The sequence below is a fragment of the Lycorma delicatula genome, chromosome 5 (assembly GCF_047948215.1).
Source record: "Lycorma delicatula isolate Av1 chromosome 5, ASM4794821v1, whole genome shotgun sequence".
Lineage (NCBI taxonomy): Eukaryota > Metazoa > Arthropoda > Insecta > Hemiptera > Fulgoridae > Lycorma > Lycorma delicatula.
The window spans coordinates 50,151,504-50,169,734 of record NC_134459.1 but is presented as its reverse complement, the minus strand read 5'-3'; the positions used below and the strand labels follow the sequence as shown (position 1 = coordinate 50,169,734).

The 18,231-nt window shown below is 32.4% G+C and overlaps 1 protein-coding gene across 2 annotated transcripts in view; it reads left to right on the top strand.

The window, feature by feature from the left end:
* Nucleotides 1-18,231, top strand: part of Invadolysin (leishmanolysin-like peptidase, invadolysin) — a 461,280-nt gene that overhangs the window by 166,822 nt on the left and 276,227 nt on the right. The window lies entirely within an intron of this gene.

The window sequence follows — 18,231 nt, the reverse complement described above, 5'->3', positions numbered from 1 at the left end:
ATTAATAAAAGTTGTAGATAACATTATCTACAAAAAAAGTCTTAACAAAATTTTTGTGGAAGTTATAGTTTTCAAGATAAGCGAAAAACTGATTAAACACTTATTTTCAAAATGGCGGCCGAATGGGGGCGCCCCCACTCAAATTTAAATTCAGGTTAGACTCTTTTACATAATGAAAAAAATTTGCTGCTTACCCAAAATTCACGGTTCGATGCCGGATTTACGGCACTAATAGGGTAATGCCGTATCAGAATACGTTATGTGAACCATTAATTATTAATCCTTATCAACTATTAAAACTGAGAAAAAAATTATTAAATTCTTTTACTTAGAACTGTAGTATTTTTTGGTATGAGACCACCCTACCCCAAGCTCACAGGAACCCCCTTAGGAGGAACTCAACAAATTAAAATAGTAAATTTTAACACATAATTTTAAAGGCATTGAGAAAACAAAGGTTTTAACGTTAAAACACTTGGGCTACCATAAACCTGATACAAATAGCAACCATTTAATGTTTCTCAACACTAGTTTCAAAAGTGATCTACAGTAGCTTTTAAATAACTGCTCAGCATTGAAAAAAATAATTCTAGTTTTCTAAATGCTCCTACCTTAAATGAGATCTATTTTTCAGTTTGAGATCGATATTTGGGGTATACTAGATTCCACGTTTGAACGCTTAGAAAGTAATTAAATGGTCGCCATTGTCATTAGGGGTTTCGTAATTTAGTTTTTTACATCAAACTATTTGTTTTTGAATGCCCTTTAAAATGACTTATCATAACCCAATCTTTTCATTTAACATTTATTAGTTACCTTCTGTTATGTGCTTGGGGAATGTGGTGATCTCACAGCAAAAATTATTATTTAAGGTTTCCCATATTTTATTAACACCCTATCTATTTATGCGCGCAAACACATACGCATATAAAACCTCTTCTCTTTATTATTTTTTATTTTGTGGTGCTACAGTGATAAAATTTGTCTCATAGTTTTCCATCTTTTACGTATCCCGTTCCTGATGTGATCTATTTATTGCAGTTATGTTCTGATGTGACTTTTAAAAAGAAATTCCCTTTCGGTTCGCCGGAAGGCGGAAGTAGAATTCACCAGTGCTAAGTAGGGGATAAGAAAGAATTCCACCTTAAAGTTAAGGAAAACTCAAATTTATTCAATACGACAATGGTTACATGTGAAAAAGTATCACATATTTAGCATACGGTAAGCCCCATCTTCGTATAATTTCAGCAACATTTTGGTCATCCCTTCCAATAAGGATTGGTCATATCAAAAATTATTTCAGACAAAAGTTTTAGGTAATATTTAGAGGACTAACGACCACTTTAAACCGATTCGATACTGTGCCTATTAAGGGGGTATGATTGTTTTGTCTTCAAAACCCCATTTTTTCTACCCCCTGGCCCATTGGTTAGTGATTCAAAAACTCTACGCATATAAGTTTTAGGCCCTTATCCAAAGAATAGTAGGAACTTTAAATGAGTTCGATATTTTTTTTAATAAGAAAGTTGTAGTGATATTTTGTTTTTTCGAAAAAGCCCCACCCCATTTCTATTCCCGTGGTTTGATTTTGGCCGTTAATGAACTCGACCGTGATTTTGGGACGAGTTAATTTTAAGAAAAAATTTTTAAGTGATTGGCGGAAAATTACGGCAGTTATCGTGTCCACAAGAAAGTGAAATATATAAACTATTGAGCTAACTGTGGTTTTGGGGCCTGAGGGATGTTAAAACGCGAAGAGATGTTGAAATTTTCCGGAAGTCGAATCCCCATTACCCATTACAATAGGTAGCTTTCTTATGATATCTACCTAAAAGTGAGCCTGTTTTTTTATCAGTACGCAATTAAAATTCACTGTAAAATATCTGTTGTTTACTTGAGAATCAGCAGTCGTTATTTCTGTTAAAAGTTTTTGCACATTTTTCTTTAAAAATTGTGATTATTTTGAAATACGTAAGGGATTGATCGATCCTTAAGTCGATTACTTGTTGGGAGAAGGCAAAATGTTGAAAATCAGATATGTATTGCATCGATAATAATAATAAATTATCATTATTTGAAAGTGATAGTCGGGATGTTACGAAGTAAATTGCGTAATGTTTTCCTTTAAATGCAGTTCAACCTAATCGACCGGGTTCAGTAAATTTCTTTACGGTCCGCTTGTAATTGTCGACCGAAATAAAGTATTTTTACCTCGTTTATTACGTGAATGATGTAAAAGAATATCGATTATTTTTATATACTAGATTGCAGAGCTATAAATAAAATATTTCCGGTTGGATTTTTTTTTTTATATAAATAAAGTTACACTCCTTTAATTGTGATTTAATTCTCGAATCTAAATCAGGATGTTATTACGTTTGTACTAACAAGGTGTCACATTCAGTGACGCAGAACGGCTGTGAAGACTATCCACCTCCCCCTTTCTCTACTGTATTCACGAGTTAGAGAACATTTGTCATTATCGATAGCAGCCTAATATCGCAGTAATATTTCATTCGATTTGTAGCGCTTGATAAATCGTCCACAAAATAGGATAGTTATACTAAATTATCCACGTATTTTATATTTTACTCACACTCCTTACTTACCAGTAATAATTTCATTTAATAGACGTTAATGGTTTTGTAAACAGGAAGAAACATACGGTTTGTTAAAATAGCGAAAGACTTGTGGTGATAATTTAGATTTTTTAAAACGGATAAATTTACCTGCTCAGTTTATGTAATATATTGATTTGTTACTGTGTGTAATCTAGCGATTTCAAACCAATTTTACGATATAACTTATAAAAGACTAGAATTAGCCAATTTTTTACAAGTAGTTATAAAATTATAGTCGAAGGCTATTTGTTAGGAAATTATCAGAAATAGTTCAGGTTCTGATAATCTGCTTTCCTGCAAACTGATAGAAAAAGTAGGTATATAAATGTATATTGGAATACGTAACTGTTAAGGGCAAAGTATTGGCAAGTAAGTCCCAGGAACGAGGATAAGTTTTATAAATGGAGTTCTTCAAATATTCTATCGGCTTTGCACTGAAGCATGTAAAAATAGTATTTTAAATATTTAGTGTGCGTAGTATTTTTTCGACCATATACTATACCTTCTCTTTTTCTGTTTATCCTCCGGAACCACAGTTAGGTATTACTTAGAGGATGATATACATATGTGTAAATGAAGTGTAGTCTTGCACAGTCTCAGGTCAACCATTTCTGAGATGTGTGGTTAATTGAAACCCAACCATCAAAGAACACAGTATCCACAATGTAGTATTCAAATCTGTATAAAAGTAAAGGCAGTTGCCTTTCTAGAATTTGAACCTTAGATCTCTCGACTTCGAAATCAGCTGATTTGCGAAGACATGTTCACCATTAGACTAATCCGGTGGGTCATATAATATACCTTAGACAAATGAATTCGCACTTTTAATTCAGTATTTGAAAACATAGACTACCAGTATAGCTCGGATACGTCAGGATAGATGTTCCCAATGTTGCCGGTCTCCGTGGCGCAAGTGGTAGCGTTTTGGCCTTTAATCCGGAGGTCCCGGGTTCGAATGCCGGTCAGGCATGGAATTTTCACACGCTGCGAATCATTTATCTCATTCTCTAAAGCAATACCTAACGGTGGTCTTAAAGGTAAACAAAAAAAAGATGGTCCCAGTGTACTCTTTATAATTAATGTTAAGAGGAGGAAGAGGTCGTTCGTATGTGTGGTGGTTTAGAGGATACAATAATAGATGACAGGCGTCATGCATGTTCCAGTATGTCCATATGGAGGTCATACTAATATCAACTAGAATCATGTCCTACAGAGCTGTATCAATATATCAAGCTGCGTGTATCGCTCGCTTGGCCACCATTACCCGCATACAGATAACTGCAGCTCCCGGACCTACTTTCCCGATAGTACCGAGCCAGACAAATACAATATTTGCTGTCCCCTTGGTAGGTCACAGGCTATTCTCTTGCAACCACACATCGCTGTAGGTCGTGAAACAACATTTAGACTACGATAGTAGTCAGGGGTCTTGCGACAAAAAACGTCTGAAAAGCTTGTTAGGATCTAATGCGTGGGAAACGAAAAAATCCGTAAAATCCCTATAAAATTAAAAAAAAACTTTGTGATAACTTTTCTGAACTTTCGATGAATTTATTTAGACGTTGAAGTTTGGTCCCTTCTTTAGTGGTAGTTGAAAATTATTTTTATCCCTGCCACTTTTTTTATTTTTTTATCTATAAACCAAATATTCTGGTAGTAATTTACCAATGGGTGATAAGTTCATTGCCTTAAAATTTCCTTATCTTAAGATATCATAAAATTTTACGTTTCTTTCCTGTCGTTAATTAAGGGAATGAATTGTATGTCAAAGTACACCAAAGACTATAACGTCAAGAAAGAAGAAAACATAACCAAAAAATTATGTGTGTTGTTTATCCTTTACTTCTCCGGTAGAGGTAAGAAACTCTTCTGAAAACCCTCATTGATTCATTAAAGATACAAAAAATATCGATTTCATTACGTCGAACAGAAAAGTTAGAAAAGTCTATGGAGCTGGTATTTTTAACTGTTAGGTTTTAGAAGACACTATCTGTGCCGTAGGTTGAAAGTTATTCCAACCCGGACAACGCTTCATTAGATAAAGAAAATAGTCTCTAGTCATAGTTCAAACTGTATAATTATAAAAATTCAAATTTTTAGAAGTAGGAGTAGTGTTTCCAATTTTTTTTTCCAAAATTTATTGTATTATCTCTGTAGGTATGATAATTTTTTATACTTTTTACCTGATCGTTTAAAAATTCTTATTATTCCATTCGTAATACATAAAATACCCACCAGATTTCATGATTTTTCATGATGCTAAAAGATCTTTAGGATGCAAAGAAAAATCTGTGTGTATACTTATAATTTTATAATCAAGATTTTTCTAGTTTTGAATTAATGTCAAACAACAAAAACTGAGTAATTCTTTCCAGCGATAATAATACCAATTCTATACGCTTTATTTAATGACAGCCAAATAAAAAGTAATACAGTGCTTTCGTATTATATAAATGTTGGTTTAATCATATTGATGTTAAGCCATTACTTATTCTTAAATATAATTGTTGTCGAACGGTTTGTGTAGTTCAGGTAATAAATTATTTCATATCCTATACAATTCTGCAGTTGAATTAGAGTAATGACTCTCTAAGTGCCCGTTAAGTACCGGACGAAAATAATTTGTTGCAATAATATTATTTATGCTCTGCTACCCAAAATCATCGATCAATAATTTACTGTTCCATCCTGGGTGTACATAATTCAGACCTTTAAAAAGAATGCATGATCTATTGAGTTAACTCTAAGATAATCCTTTGGATCTGTTATTTGTTTTGTTTCACAATTCCTCTGCGGGTAGATCGTTCTTTTATTTCCATTCACTTATTTCCCTTATCGATTATTTCTTTCCCGATGGTTTATTGTGGATTTCGCTTGATGTTCGTTTGATGCACGTTAAGGATGACGGGACCTCTTTGAGGTACTATGTTATCGGTACTTATGCCTTTTGATGGGGGTTATTCCCCCTTTAGATTACACTGATAACCACAATAAAAAGCCTAATGCGAGGCTGAAATCCGTGTCGGGAAATGGCAAATGCGGCTTTCTAATACGATACAGTAATTCCATATGCTGATGTCGGATATTGTGAAATATTTTTTGTGTTAGTGTACAGTCGGTATGTGGTAATGGTGTGCAATATGCATATTCTTTTTCGGTCATGAAAGGCTACAAACACCTCAGTCCTCCTATGGCTAGACTACTTTGTATTCTCAAACTATTTATCTGCATAATCATGACATTCGGTTTTCTTATTTTTTTTCTTATCAACAGCACGTAATGAGTTCATAAATTTACGACAGTTTTATTATGTTTAGTCAACCTTATACACACATATATGTATCATAAAGATATTGGTTATATACTTTGTTATTGCGTTGTTAAGGAAAAAATAAGTATAAATTATTAATTAAATTCTATACTAAAAGTATATAATTATATAGAGTTGCTCAAAGGTATGGAAACCTCTCAAAAACTTTAAAACCGCCTCCGTGGCGCGAGTAGTAGCGTTTCGGGCTTTCACCCGGAGGTCCTGGGTTCGAATCCCGGTCAGGTATGGCATTTTTCACACACGCTACAAAACATTAATCTCATCCTCTGCAGAATGAATTGCTTGACTGCTGACCCGGAGGTAAAACAAACCAAAAAAAAAAAACACTAAAACCGTTCCAGATGGAATACTGTAACTCAGGGTAAGGTATCTGTCAACTAATTTACCCTTTGACATCCAAATATCCAGTGTGGATTAATATCAGTTCAGTATCGACAGTTATAGCGATTTCATTGTATTTTTAAAAAATGTAGCCTCATCACTAAGAATTATGTTGTTTAATAAATTAGGATCTGCACGAATATTGTTCATCATAATTTCACAGATCTCAAGTTTTCGATCGTAGTCATCTTCATTAAGTTCTTACATCAGACTAAGTCTGAAGGATTTCAAATTTTCACTTTTTAATTTTCGATCCGTTGAACTTTGGTTAATGTTATGTTCTCGTGCTGCTGTTTGAGTCGAGGAATGAGAATTCTCAATAAATTCTTGCATAATCTCTAACGATTTTTTTATTATTAGTTGCAGAACTAGTCCTCCCTGGTTTTCCCTCCAGTATTAATGCTCCCTGCTTCTTCGAATCGTTTGATGGTTTTTTGCACGGTACTTTTGAAATAGGATTGCGATTATTAAATGTTGGATTGAAAAATTCACAAACTTCATTATACGATCCAACTCTTTATCATCAAAGCCCCTCATTATTTAAAGTGTGACTCTTTCCTGTTCAGTAAGTGATATGTTGATAACAATGTTAGCAGGTAGCATAGAAAAAAATTAATTCGGTAAAATACAATTACAAAAAAGGTAAAAAAGATGTAAATAACAAAAGTGGCTTAGAAATGTGGTAAAGGAAGAAAAAAACAATTAGCCAACCGATCAAAATAAATTCGTATAAGAAACTAACGGTGCAGTAATGAAACAATCTAAATCATTTGTTCCCAAAGTGGGCGACAACATCCCCTTCTGGGCGCAGGAGACCATCAGGGGGAGGCGGTAGAAGGCCCACCCCACACAAAATTGGAGGCGTTCGAGCGGTGTACGAAGGCGAGGGCTAATTAAAAAAAAAAAAAAGGCAAAAATTATGTTTTCCTGATATTTCAAAAAAGGAAAATGTAACTTTCAACTGAGAAATAGTTTTCCATTCCACGTTTAAAAACAGCAATTTCAATTATTATTTTTAACAGATTGTAAGTTTAGAAATTTTGGGGGCGCTCGAAAATTTTTGATTCTTAATGTGGGCAGTGTGCGAAAAAATTTGAAAATCAAAGCTCTAAATTGAATATTATACAACAATGAAGAAATCTTCATTTTCGTACCAATGGTACTAGACCATCAGTGTGATTAGGTGACAATATTTTTTATCTATTTACTCATTAAATTAGAACAAAAATTTGTTGTATTAAAAATAAAACTTTAAATTTCTTAAAATTTAGATTTAACTTTTAAAATAAATTTTAATTAAAATAATTAAATTTTAATTTAATTCAGTTTAATTTCTTTTTAATTAATTTTATTATTTGAATTTGCTAAATTTAATAATTTCAAATTCAAACTTTATCCCGCCGCCATTTTAGGTACAAACATCCAACCAACTTTTTATAAATATACCATTTATCTTGTCTTACAGAAACTTTTAAAATGATTTCATACAAAGGGTGTTACCATTTAAAATATTTGAGTTACAACTCCTGGGTCTCCTCCCAAGAAGGGGGTTTAAATTCTATTTATTGTCAAAAGGTAAAGTAGTTGATTAATAATACCTTACCGTGAAAGTTACAATATTCTGTCTGGAACGGTTTTAAAGTTGTTAAGTTTCTTACTTTTGATTCAGTCTATATAACTTAAAAGGTAATACTCTTCAATTTATTATTAGATTCATAAAATTTCAATTATATTTACCGCGTGATTAATGATATTCTAGTAAAAAAAAATTTTCGATTTATTTTTGTTCTTTTTGATGGATTTCAACAAATATACGAGACGTGTAGGAGAAAGTTGAGACGTGTTGTAGAGATTGATCGATTTATAGTTTGACGAGAATCTCATTTATGATAAGAAATAAAACACAAACTCAGCGTCTTTGGATATTTATTTTACAGAAAAAGTAGGAATAACAGTTATTTCTTCTTTTTTTACCAAAACTATTTCATTCTTATTATAAGTTTTCAACAAAAAAATTTATAAATTCTTACGCGGGCTCTTAACTGAATCTTTTATTCTGGAACAGTAATACACGTTTCAGTAAATCTTTCTTTTTAACTTAAAATAATTACTGTATGCCTTAGAAATAAACTCGCAAACGTTTTCTTTGTCTTATTTGTTATCCTAGAAAAAAAAATCATCTAAAATATTAAGTGGTCCTATATTATTCATTAATCGCTGATAATAGTTATTTAGAGTGTAACAAAAAAGTTGATATCGGATTCTACGTATCCTAATTAACACAAAAAAAACCGGTGAAAAATTTCCCTTGACCGCCATTTTATATTATTTTTAATGAAAAATTTGTATCTCAAGATAAAATTGAAGAATCATTATAATTTGTATAAAGATTTTCACCAACTTTCTTTAATAAATAAAAAATTAAGGTACAAATACATTCATAAATATAAAAATGGCGTCCTGATAATTTGTTCATCTTTTGTATACGGTAGTCGTTAATTTTATCAAAGTGCTTCTCATTAGGTAATGAAACGTTAAGTATTTCATTATACTCCGAGGTATTACAGGAATTTAATGACATTTTTAGCCGTTTATTATCTCTAATAAAAAAATAAGCGATAAAAATAATTTAAATGCACTTTAAATCGCTGATCCAGTTTTCTGAAAATGTTGCGGTCAAAGTGTTACGAAGGATATCGGTTTGGCGAGCAGGTTTCTCCATACGTCTGCAGGACAATTGAGGAAATGCATAATTAATAAACCTAAAATGTTGGGTCATTAAAGAACATGCGTGATTGTCCTTAACAGTTTCGTCCAAAATGAGGTCAGCGAGATCGTAGTACCGAATTTACAATTAAATTTGATGGTTTTATTTGATGAAAATTTTGAATTTTATGTACATGGTCTAGTCGTTTCCTTAACGGCTTGTGTACTGTAAATTTTGGCATTTGTAACTGCCCGTGAAGCTTTCTCTCAGACTTATCAGATGATCAAGTAAATGCATTTTGAATCCTCACAACTGATTCTTCACTAACTGGACGGTCTTCCAAAGCATTTACCCTTCCCTACCGAGTCAGTTTGTAAAAGCATTTCCATCCATGATTTAATAAGTTTTGGAGAATTTGTTCCGTATTTGGCTGTAAATATTCTCATTAACAGTGACAGTAGACTTTTTCGTAGATACTAGGTTTTTTTTGTAGATACTAACCACACTATAGATTGGGCAATTTAAATAAGTAAACTTATAGTGCTCCTATTGGTTAATCCGGTAAATGTAATTTTATTGTATAAATCTGAAACTGAACACAAATAAAATCAACAATAAGATGAGATTATTTCGATTTGCGGAAAATAAACAGTATGTCTTAGTGTAATCTTTTATGAACACTCTGTTCTACTTGTATTTGTAGGTTAGAAATTTCAGAATGGTGAAAGTCTCATTTTTTAATACCAAATAAATAAATCTTAAATTAAACATTTGAAAAATTTAATAAAGAAAATTTAAGCAATTTTATGTTATAATTTTCAGTTATTAATTTTGAATACAATATATATATATATTTAAATTTACTCATATGCATATTAATTCTTTGTAAAGCAAGGAATTTCTATTCATATTTTTGAAACACGACTGTAACACCCACATAAAAGACCGAATATCATGTATGAGTTCGCAGCCGAGCGATTAAATTGTCTAACCGTGAAATACATGTGCTTGCTCGATTCGATTTAACAGTTTAGTCGTGACAAAATTGGTACGAATTCCCTTGCCCTAAAATCATATATTAATGGAGTTTTAATTTTTAGAGAATGAAACATCTGTTCGAGAATGAATTATTAAACAGATACATCAGCGATCTTCTGAGTTACAGAAGAAATCTATTTTCTGTTATTTTTAAAAATAAATGAAAACTATTTTCTTGATTGTCTTCCAGGGTTGTAATGATAAAAATAGAAAATAATCGTAGATAGTTACTTGATAACCTTATATTAGATTATATTATTAGATACTCGTAAAAAACTACTTTAAATGCGAACTCCATAAAAATAGGTTAGTGCGCGCATATCATAGCTTTAGATTCGATTAACTGCCTTAGGGCTATATTGACTGGTTTTTGTTTGAATTTGGGCCGATTTATTACCGTACTTTATTGCCGATGTACTTCTACCGTATCACCTGTACTGATATACTTATAATACTGATACTAATAGTTGTGTTATTGTTAAGCTTGAAATCTTTTTAATCCGTAAATATTGTCAATAAAGTTCGGTACTGCCTAGATGATTGTTGTAAAGAAAGTAAACTTGAACGTGTTTCCATTTAGTTAATTAATTACCTAAAAAAAATCCCTTTAGGCACGCCGGAAGGCGGAGATAGATTTCACCGGTGCTAAGTAGGAGATAAAAAAGATTTCCACCTTAAAGTTAAGAAAAACTTCAAATATACTCAATACGACAATGGTTGCTTGTGAAAAAAGTTTCACATGTTTAACATACGATAAACGACATCTTACAATTCCAGCAACATTTTGGTCATCCCTTGCCGTAAGGGTTGGTCATATCAAAAATTGTTTCAGAAAAACGTTTTAGGTAATGTTTAGAGGACTAACGACCACTTTAAACCGATTCGATACTGTGCTTATTAAGGGAGGTATGATTTTTTTTGTCTTCGAAACACCATTTATCCACCCCCTGGGCCAATTATTGGTGATATCAAAAATCTTTACCTAGATAAGTTTAAAGCCGTTATCCAAAGAACAGTAGGAACTTTAAACGAATTCGATATTTTCTTAATAACAAAGTTATAGAGATATCTTGTTTTTTTCGAAAAAGCCTCTTTTCATTTCCAACCCCATGGTCCGATTTTGCCCATTAACGAACTCGACTGAGATTTTGAGTCGTTATAATTTATGTATCAATTTGAATGTGATTGGCAAAATTGCAACATTATCGTGTTCACAAGGAAGTGAAATATACATATAAAATTGTATATGAACTTTTGACGGTGGTTTTGGGGTCTGGGGGATGTGAAACGCGAAGATAATTTTTTGACAAGTCAAATCATAGTACTCATTACAATAAGTAGCTTTCTACCTAATGCTGTAGAATTATTTTTTTTAGTTGCTATTTTTTATTTATCCTCTATTAATAGATAAATAATTCGTAATTATTGGTCAAGTAATTATTTATCCGGTTTTAAAAGTCATGTTATGATTTTAAAGACAACGAACTATGGAATGTGCTGCTTGTCATCACTTTATTTTTCCTTAAAAAGTGTGAAACTATTCTAATTATATAATCTGTTAGTAGTAGGATCTGAAAAAATGTATGTGTATGTTTTTGCAAAACGATACATATATAAATAGCGATATGGTGTTTCTTTTTCTTTATTTACATTAGTGATATGGATTGTAAAGATAAACATCTTACTTGGTCTTTTGTCTTTTATTGAAACCATTCAAATTTTATGCAGTCTATTAATAAATCTTCGATCGTTCCAGGTACTGGATCAATGAAATTATTCAGAGTATAAATGGAACAGATGACGCGATGCATTTCGGTTGTATTAGTACGTGTAACGTTTATTAAATTAAATCGACTAGACTGATACGCCGTTGGCGCTCAGCACTCAGCCGCTTTGCACAATTGCATGTTAACATAAGGAAGAAATCGATAATAATTTCTGGTAGAATTGAAATCTCTGAAAAAAGAAACCGGTTTTATATTTTTTTAATTTTTACTCTGAAATAATGTATTATAGGAAGGCTGTAGTGTTTAGCTTGTTATACCAGCTTATTTACCGAGTCGATGCAAATTTTTTATTATTATTAGTAGACATATTACTAGGATGTTTTCTCAAACATCCGTGTAATTTTTTCGCATCGATTCGTGTACGGCTTTAGAATCGTACACAAAGGAATGACTTTCCCTTCTCACATGGATTAAAATACTTAAATTTTATTCGATAATAAATTAAATATTCTTTGTTGAGATTAATACTTGAACGCTCATGACCAGGTTGCTGCCGCTGCTAAGATATTGAGGAGATTGAACAGTAAATACGTTTAAATTAACTGTGTTTACGTATAAGTATTAGGTCTCGTTGTCATCGATTGATTATATATATCATGGAGAATCAGGGCCGTATGTTACATAGTCTATGTTCAGAACCTTTTAGTATTCATCCACTGGATTGCTCTAGTGGTGAACTCGTCATCGAAAATCAGTTGATTTCGAAGTCGAGAGTACTAAGGTTAAAGTCCTTTTTTTATTAGAGGTGGAAGAACCCCATTTACGGGTCCTGGGAAGTGTCGGGCTCGCTAACAGGTTACGCAAGATGTTATTAAATGCATATGTGTATGTGTTCCTGCGCACTACCGACTACCCCTGGCTACCACCCGTCCTGGTTCAGCTGGTGTGCATTTCTTCAGGAAGGAGGGAATACGGCCTCACACACATTCAGATACCACAGTCAACAGACACGGACCTCACACTCACAAGATGCCAAACATCAGACTAAATCTCACTACACACTCCAGTCATCACTCAGAAAACATACCTCGTGCCGCACACTTCACATATCACATCACAAGGTTCAAATCCTAATTATTTTTATACGGATTTGAATACTAGATCGTGGATACCGGTGTTCTTTGGTGGTTGGGTTTCAATTAACCACACATCTCAGGAATGTTCGACTCGAGACTGTACAAGACTATACTTCATTTACATTCATACATATCATTCTCTGAAGTAATACCTTACGGTTGTTCCGAAGGCTAAACAGAAAAACAAAAGAAAAGAGCCTTAGATTCGATTATATTGATTTTATATTTTAATAATTGTTATCCGTTATAACGTTTTAAAAATAAGGATTAATGATTTGTATACGCTGTTTTGTTGATTTTTATGATGTTTAAATGACAATCAGGACGTGGAAACCTAATCCTAACCATCGTCCAAGAATGAAGAACTTCCTTGAGAGAACCCGGTATTCTTAACTTATGGGAGTTCCGAATCTGCATAACCCTAACGGAAATTCGTAAAATAATTTATTTTAATATCCGTTTTCTAGGAGTTGGAATATTTTGTGGATTCTCTTCGTTCAAAATTTTATTTTTCTACGTAATTAAAGTAGACATTACTGTCATTCAAGAATTATTTTACATTTTACAAAAAAGTTACTAGTATCGGATATATAGAAGTAACAATTACGAAACATTCTTGAAAATATACTGTATGTTTTTCTGCTGCGGTGCTTTAGGCGGTAAAATCTGGTAAATACGAAAAGCAGTAAGGGAAATATTGAGAGCCTTCTAAATGTGTTACAGAAGGATGTTGAAAATTAGATTAGTTGTAATACTCGAAATGAAACCGTCTCAATACGATTACTATAGAAAGAAGTTGTGATAGAATGTTGAAAAGAGGTATCCTAGGGTTTGATCACTATCGCAGGAGAGGGATGTATAGTTTTAAAAGCTATAGACAAATATTAATATTGAAATCTAACAGATATCTGAGAATATAGATTGTAATAAATATATTGAGGTTAAATACTGGCGATAAAGGAATGGAGAATAACATCGAACCGGTCGAAGTGATGATTTCGAATAAATATATTCCAATATCGCGAAATATTCGTGCAAGTTAACGGACAAATTAAAATCCGATTGGTGTAATTAAAAATAAAAGTAAAAATAGAACTTTAAGAAAGATATCGTTTTATTCATGCCGGGATCTGATTGAAGAGTTATATTTCAGTTGAACTGTTCTGCATACCACAAGTAAAGGCAGTTTTATACGGATTGGAAATCTAGATCGTGGATACCGGTGTTCATTGGTGGTTGGGTTTCAATTACCAGACATCTCAGGAATGTTCGACCCGAGACTGTACAAGACTATACTTACATTCATACTCATGTTCACAATGATCAGAGACTAAACAGAAAGAAGAGAGAAAATGAAGTTTAGCTGTGGAAACTACCTTTGAGGAGAATGGAGGAATAAATCAGAACAAAGATTGAACGAGTATTCCTAAATCAGCCGTTATTATTTGTCACCCAAGGCTTTTGTGTTCAGTTCCACCTGATTTTCTACTATTATACATTTTTACTCCCATTCTCATTTGGATCTCTGTTATACATATTTTATATGCGTATTAACTTTAGTATATGTTTGGTGCCGTGATCAGAAAGTTGTAGGAGAACTAACACTAGGTACAGGTGACTTCCGAAGTCATTCTCAAGATCAAAAAATATCCCTTTTCTCACTTAACAAGAAAAGTGAGGAGTGAAGTGATTTCCCGCTGACCTCTTCTCCGAGAAGAAAATATATATTTTTTATAATAATGGGTTAACGTAAATTTCTATATTATTAGCGCTGATGCGATTAGGAAAAAATTATATGTATTTTAAAATTATAATTTACCTTTTTTTTTAATTTTTTAATTTTATTTTACTGGATCTATAAAAAATGTAGTGTATTATTAAAATTAGAATGGTCAACATCGTTCTATCGTTGTAATAAAACAGAAACAGTATCGCTAAGCAGTAGATATTTTAAAAACCTGACAAATGATTACATAATGTAATTAATATTGTATCATTAGCTTAATAAAAACTTTCCACAAAGTTATAGCGAAAAGCACTAGAAAGCATTTATACGCAGCATATTTAACACCTTAATAAACGGCTCATTATGCTTACGTATAATTTTGCCCGAAATATAGTATCACCTCTTAGGGCTCTTTAATAATTTTGCCCGAAATATAGTATCACCTCTTAGGGCTCTTTAAATAAAAAAAGAGCCTTTTTTTTTTTTTTTTTTTTTTTTTTTTTTTAAGTGAGAACTACTTTTCAGGTCAGATCATCGTTTAGCTCCCATGTAAACTTATATTTAGAAAATTAAACTTATTGACATCCGACCCTCGGCGAATCTATGGTCGAGTTTTCTTCAACCGTTTCTGTCACTGACGGTTTTTTTCAGTTGTTTCATGGCCATGCCTGTGTTAGGTTTGATGGTATCAAGCCAACGGGTCCTTGGGCGGCCAGGTGTCTTTTTGCCGCTAACAATACCAAGCATCATTGACTTTTCTAATAAATTTGACCCAATTACATGTCCGAAGTACGAGAGCTTGAGCCGAAGTACTTTGCCTTCAAGGGACATGGCTGGTTTGACCCTTTCCAAAACTGCCCTGTTGGTAATTTTGGCTGTCCATGATATTCGCAGCATTTCTTCTCCAGTACTATAGTTCGAAAGCATCAATCCTTCTTCTTTTTTCCCTCTTCAGGGTCTAACTTTCACATCCATAGATTGTTATAGGGAAGATGATGGCATGGTCTATTCGGCACTTAGTGCCAAGGATAGTATAATTATAAATATATGGATAATAAAACTTCATTAATTTATATTTATGAATGTACAATCTATGATAAAAAGAAAATATATATATATATATATTTTTAATAAAACGTCATATTATTATTATTATTATTTCTAATGTTTGTGTAGCAAACTGTTCGCTAGTGAATAATAAGCCAACCCCCTCATGGCCCACGAAGGTGGTATGTAAAATATGTAAATGAGGTATACAGTCTTGTACAAACTCAGGCCGACCGATCTTGAGATGTTTGGTTAGTTGAAACTCAACTACCAAATTACACCGCTGCCCTCTGTCTATTAGTCAAATCCGTATGAAAGCAGCTAACTTTTACTAGAATTTGAACCTGAAGACCTTCGACTTAAAAATCAGCTGTTGAAGAGCTGATTTGCGACGAGTTTACCATTACACCAACCCGGTGAGCTAAAACCAAATATAACTTAATTTATTATCTATATATCAGAATAAAAGATATACTTATTTATATATAATTTTCTTCAACGATAAAAAAATTTTCCCGATGGGAACTTTTACCGTAAATACGTTTGACGAACTATAAATTCATTGCAAAAACTGGGTAGTAGTATATTTACTAAAAAAATGTTTATTAAACGCAAATTATTCAGTTAACTCTTTCTGAGCGGTATATTAACAAACATCCTTGTATAACATTCTATTAAATCATCACAATATCTTACGCTCCCGCTAGGATTATAATAATTGAATTGAGTGTTATTTTCTGTCCATCCTAGCATTGTCACCCTAACATTTGCGTTTTGGAGCACCTCCATTCTCAAAATTATTTTTAGCGCAGTCTTCCTGAGTTATCGTCAATTGAAGAGCTATATTAAGCTCCTTCCACTTTCCATCCCTACTGTCATGGCCTCTTCTATGTCGTCCCTCCCGCCCTAACGGTTATACAATTTCTTGAAATTAATCCTTCTGATTCTTTATTTCAACAGTTTTAATCTCAAGAAATTGTATTACCGTTAGAGCGGGAGAGACAGAACAGAAGAGGCCATGACAGTCGGGATGGTGAGTGGGATGAGCTTAAAAGTAATATACTCGATGTTAAAAGTAATTTTGAGAATGGAGGGACTCCGAAACGCGTCAACTACAGTTGTTAGACTGACAATGCAAAAAAGGGCGGAAAATAACATGCAAATTATTTCTATTAATTCACTAAATCTTCGTGTTGTAGTAGTTACGGTGATAACAAAAAGTTGCCATTTTCTTTAAATGCAGTCATTTTAACCGATCTCTAAAATATCCGATTAATCACTAACTCACGAAATATTTGTCACTGTTTTTTAATTAAATATACATCTTTTTCTTACAAGGTGGTATTATAATCGCGAAAAATTTTGGTTTTCAGATTTCAACGGAAATATCCATTTAGACCATCCCTGAATCCATTTTGACTAGTTTCGGCGTGACGTCTGTATCTCGCATAACTAAAAAACGATTAGCTGTAGAATGTTGAAATTTTGGATTTAGAACTGTTGTAACATCTAGTTGAACACCTCCCCTTTTGATTGCAATTGACGACCAAAAATGCCAAAAAAGCTCAAAATGGATTTTGGATTTTTCTTAACTGCGGTAATAAGCCCTCATTGAGAGCTTTTCAACGTTATATCATAAGTGGTACTTATTTTCATTGGTTCCAGTGTTACATCCAAGCGAAATTTTAATTAAAGTAATATTCGGATCTTACAAGGGGAAGGCTTTTTTATTTATTAACCTCTGATTGTAACAAAAGTTTTACAATAATTAATAATTCAATAATAACAATCAAAAAATCAAAAAAAAAATCAAAGTTATTTAGTGAAATAAAAGTTAATGACTTTTCATTTTAAAAAAATGTGTATATCCAATTTAATAGGCGTACAAAGAAGTCATGAGATGTCCACATCAGTTATTTTCATTATGTTTTACGATAATATTCAATTTTATATATGTTAGGTAAAATGGTAATAAAAGTTGTCCTTTGCTGGATGTTTGTAAGTGATAGACAAAGTAAGCTTTTTTAATATTCACTATAATTCGGCTTGTATATAGCGAAATATTTTATTATAAGGTTGTTGGAGATTAGTTTGGTATTCAATGGAATCGTTTTAAATTAAATAAATAATATTTATACGTCGTTAATAATTAATTTTAAAACTCTGTTTTAAACATTTTTCGTATGATTTCCCGTTATTAATTATTTCTAGAAGAGAAAATCGGATGAATATACCGTCATTACCTCGGGCATTCTTGAATGGTAAAAAAAAACCGTGTACTTTTTATACAAAAATTTTTTGTTTGGCTGATCTTACGAGTGCCTGATAAAAGTCATTAGTTCATTATATGGCACCTAGTAAGCTGTACTTCCCACACCACTGACGTCGACCTCACTTGTTTCTTCTTCCCTTCTCAGAGTCCTATTTAATTTATTTTCATCGTATTATTAACCATCATTTCATATTAAATTAAAACGGTACAGTTCAGTTTGAAAACAATAATTTTTTACTGAATTT